Genomic DNA, 5,387 nt, shown 5'->3' on the forward strand with positions numbered 1-5,387 from the left:
CGTCCCTCAGACCATGTGGTGGGCCGGACTATATTTTTGGGGGGGGAGGGGGGAATGAACGAATTCCTGTGCCCCACAAATAACCCAGAGATGTATTTTAAATAAAAGCACACATTCTACTCATGTAAAAACACCAGGCAAGCCTCACAAGTAACCCAGAGATGAATATATATATATATATATATATATATATATATATATATATATATATCGTGAAAGTGCGGGATCCACTTTTCTCCGTAACCACTTGACTGATCATCCTGAAATTTTGACACAACGATCCAGGCCACTCCCCGAGCGTTGTTAGAAAAAAATTCCATCAAATCTCACACCTCCACAGGTACAAACCTCTTTTTCAACAAAGTAAAACAGCGCCCTCAAGTGGATTTCCTCCCACAGTACACCCCCTCCCTTCCTGTGAAATCTACACCACACCCACAAACCCCATCTCCACCACGAGATCCACCACTCACATCTATCCATCCATCCAGCAGAGGTGTTGAAGACCAAACCAACTGAAAATAGGCCTTTTCCAGCAACAAGGCCCAACATTGCCAAGTGGAGGTAGGGGCCTGCCTGGGGGGGGTGGGGGACCGAATAGAGGGCAGGGATACATAAGGGGTCAGAACAGGGTGGGGGGAGACACAGGAATGAAACCTGCCCTCTCCACAGTATCTCACCTCGACTCAGGGGGACTCTGAGGCTCAGGGGGATCTGAAGGGGGGCTATTACCCTCCATTTTACAGACTAACGCACAGCAACGCGTGCAGGGCCAGCTAGTTTTAAATAAAAGGACACATTCTACTCATGTAAAAACACGCTGATTCCAAGACCGTCTGTGGGCCGGATTGAGAAGGCGATTGGGCCAAATCCGGCCCACGGGCCTTAAGTTGCCTACCCCTGCTTTAGATTTTAAAATTACATTTGTCTCCTTCCTTTCCTCCAAGTACCTCAAGGTAGTGTACATGAATTACCCTCTTTTCATGTTATCCTTACAACAACCCTGTGAGATAAGTTAGGCTGAGAGACTCTGACCAGATCGGCCTAGGGCATGACTCTGAGGGGACTGCCTATGACGCGGGGGCTAGCCACACCCCCATGCATGGGGCGGGGTCATGTCCAGCCCACAACTCCATTTCCCCGGGGAATGGAAATGGCTTTCCAACAATGCTTGGAGAGCATCACATTGGCAACTGCTGGTATACAATATGCATTGCTTTCATGCTACTAGTCCCACTACTCAAACAGGCTGAGAATATTGCTTACAGAGGGTGCCACATTTTGAGCAAAGTTCTATCAGTGCTGCTCCTCGATTAGTGTAAGGCCACACCATACATGCAGGAAAGAGTCCTAAAGAAGAATGAGAATACTAAGATGCCAACAAAATTTAGAGACTGAGTCACTCATGTATCATTTGGGCATGTGGGCAGCTTGCAGATGCTCCAAGTCACATGTGCTTTCATGGCTGTGTGACATTTAGAAGTGTTAAGTGACCTCGGGAGATATTATTTGCTAGGCCAAGCCTAGCTAGAGAGGAAAAGAACAGCGTGCTTCAATTCATCCTAATAACCTTGAGCATTAAAAAAGGAGAATGAGTGAATGAATGGGCCTGAAACAGGGTGGTGACTAAAGCCAAGGCAGTAACAAACTGCAGAGTTTAAAAGGAGGGGGATTCATTCAATTGTTGCTCTTTTCCAGCAGAAATTTAGGGGGAAAATGTAATATGTGCAGTAATTAGAGACTAAGCTTGACTCAGATTAACCCTGAAATTATTAATGATCTCCCCCCACACACAAAAAGGGGGACTATAAATTATTCGAGGGACCAATCAGAGGCAATTCATCACTTTTAGATATTTATAGTTGGTTTATCTAGGATTCTTTGATGAAATCATCAGCATCAAAATGGGAATCAGAGCCCTGCGGTTGGAGCTTTTTTTTGCAATTGCAGTTTTTTAAACACAAGCATTAATGCCCCTTAAAGAAGTCGCTGCAGCTGGAACAAAAAAAATGGTCTGGCGTCAAAAATTAATGAGATGTTCTTAAATTATGAATGTGAGAAAGTTAAGAGCTGCTTGGCTAAATGGGGCTAGGATTAGAGTGAGTCAATAAATTTGGAGTAATGAAGATACTTCTGTAAATATAGTGGGTGGTTATTTGCAAGTTGTGGAAAGCATTGGGCAGGGGGGAGGTAAGGTACCAGCTATGCAAGCCTGATCTCCATGTCCAAATTAACTAATTATACAGAAATTAATGAAGGGAGACAAAAAGTACATTTGGGCTGGTTTCCATTTATTAGATAATTAAGAAGGATTGGTGTAATAAGTTATGACCAAATGAAATGTGGTTTTGAACTTGCCATTACAATTCTTGTAAATATTTTTTCAATAACAAGAATAAAAAAGTAAGAATAGGAATAGCAGGCACAAGAAGAGGCAAGGTGAACTCAGCGCATTTCCTCTCACATGGTGGTAATGACAAAAATTGGCCCTCATCCTTATTTGACGTTTGGTGGGATGGGGAACATCAACTGGTGTCCATGAAAGTTGGTTTTGTGGGGCTAATAGTAGCTGTGAGGAGCAATATTTATTAATGGAAAAGTAACTTCATTAGAGCAGCATCAGCAACAGGTATGGGGGGAAATTGCTCTCCTTAAGGTAGGAATCAAAGTCCCCCAACATAGCTACCTATCTCTTCAGAAGAAGGCAGCCCACTGTACAGGAACCACATATTTCACACATGGCAGTAAATCAGGCTTGCTCTTGAATAGTCTAGCATTTTTATATTGTTTTAACCGTCCCTGGGACCTTATGGTGAAAGGTAGGAAAGAATCCTGTCAGTCAATCAAGCATTCGCTAGAATAAATCTGTTGTTGTTGTCTGAAAGCATCAGATGTTTGCTTTTCTGCATAGCATGTGGCAAGTGCTATCAGTATTATTTTGAACAGTGTATTTGATCCAATTTTCTGCTCTGATTTGAATAGAAACGCTTCTATTTGTGCCAGGGGGTTCGGGAAAGTGCCAGTCTTCTCTTCCTCCCCTCTGCAATCCATCTCACTCTGAAAAGATGTCCCAGAGGGCCTCCCAATCCTCTGGAGCCACTTTTTGGGGTGTGGGAAGCAGCTTAAGATGGGGGAGCGAAACTACAAACGTAGAAGAAGGATCTTTGGCATCGGGCCTATGATTCTAGTTTCATTCTAGTAAATGAAAAACAAATGGCATATATATATATGTGTGTGTGTGTGTGTGTGTGTGTGTGTGTGTGTGTGTATGTATGTGTATATATATATATATATATATATATATATATATATATATATATATATATATATATATACATACACACACACACACACACACACACACACACACACACACAGAGAGAGAGAGAGAGAGAGAGAGAGAGAGAGATACAGATACAGATACAGATACAGATACAGATACAGATACAGATACAGATACAGATACAGATAGATGGTAGAAATTATTCCTGGATAAAGAATGCAGCAGATCATTTTATCATGCCTACTTTGATGTTCTGTCAGCCACTGTGAGAAAGTGACTGCATGAATTAATCTGTCGGATGAATTTTCTACTCCAGAGAGGAAGGTGTCACTTGGTAAGTTTTCCCTCAGTGGAACACAGAGGGAAGTGTTTGTTTGTTTATTTAGCTGTTCTTGATTTCCAGTCCAGTTCTGTAGGTGCTTGAGGCTTGCAAGGGAAGCAGGCAGTATCCAGTCAGAACTCTCTAAGACAAAGTCAAGCAAAAAACGTTTAGGACCATGGACAGTTCCAAAGCTACTTGCTAAACTACCTGCTAAAGAAGTTGTATCTGAAGCCTTATGTCAAGGGTAGCCAACATGGTGTCTTCCAGATATTGCTGGACTACCTCTGTCATACCCCTGATCACTGGGGCCATGCTCACTGGGGGTAATGGGATTTGTAGTCCATCTGGAGTACACCACATTGGCTATCCCTGCTTTATGTAAACTGTTGTTATATTTGGATGACACCCGCAGGACTTAATTCAAAGGAAATTGGTGAGGCAATGGTTGTATACAAGAACCTTCTGATCATGCACTTAGTATAGCAGTATGAAAAATAGTTTGCATTCTACATATTTGTGATTAAGGATCTGTTCTTAAAATTGTAACCTGGAGAAACCTTCCTGTTATTAGTAGGGTCAAGGTTCTTTTTAGACACAAACTGTAATAACTGCCTATGTCCATAGAATTCTGCTTCCAAAAACAGATGTCTTTCCACTCAACACATCTGAGTTTCTTCATCCCTGAGGACTTGAAATGTTTTTACCTGTTTGCCAATGTAATATTTCTGCAGTAAAGGGTTTGCTTATGAAACCCTGAAGCTAAAGCAGGGATCTATCTCACAGGGTCACGAACTGTGGTCTGTGGACTGCCAGTCCACTAGTGGACTATGAGCTTCATTCAGGTGGTTGGTCTGTGAAGAACAGTTATAATTTGAATGTAATATAATAAAATGCAATATATTAAAAATAAAAGAAGCAATAAAATACAATTTTAAAATCATACAGCGTTTAGCAGAGTGCATTACAATTTGTGCAGCAGGCTCAAAAATCATTATTTAGTCCACCAAGACCAACAGCAATTTTCAAGTTGCCCATGGGGGGAAGTTTGAAAACCACTGATCTATTTGGTTCAGTGCTGCAAACTTCAGTTGGCCCTACAAGTAGGCCGACTCTGGCAGAAGTTTCTCCCATCCATCTGTAATCCTTTAATATTGGATATATCAGGAATTAAACTAGTGTGTGCAAGTCTCCACCATTTAGCCATGGAATTTCCAATACTCTCAGTTATTTACTGCCACTTCAAGTCTGAAAGCTGATCCCCTGATGCATAAAATAGCATAGAAAAGTGGGCTAGAATACATTGGTATTCAGGTGCACATTTGAATGTGGATGCTGGAGAACCTGTGGTCCCTGATCTGCTGCAGAAGCTGCTCCTTCTTGTGGGTTCATTACCCGAGGTTATGGATACAGTATTTTAAACATTCAAAACACAGGCAATTAATTTCATCGTATAGTATTTCATCAATTTTGCCATTAGATTTTTTTATTTAAGCAGCAAAATGTTATCCATGTCAAATAATTCTAGACACTGATTTTAGATGTTAAGGAATATAAAATGTTTACTGGGCAAAATAAAGTTAGCAATATTTAAGGGTCATTGGTTTCCGTAACTGTGTATTTAGCTTTCCTATTGGCATTTATAGGACCAAAAAGAGCTTCTTCTGTAGCGCACACATTGTATATGGGATGTTAACCTTTATATGCATATACTCGGCATATCTATGATATTTATTAGCATGTTCTTTGGAGCATATTCAGAAAAGCGAAGAAAATGAATGCTTG

This window comes from Zootoca vivipara, chromosome 4 (genome assembly GCF_963506605.1).
Source record: "Zootoca vivipara chromosome 4, rZooViv1.1, whole genome shotgun sequence".
Classification (NCBI taxonomy): Eukaryota; Metazoa; Chordata; class Lepidosauria; order Squamata; family Lacertidae; genus Zootoca; species Zootoca vivipara.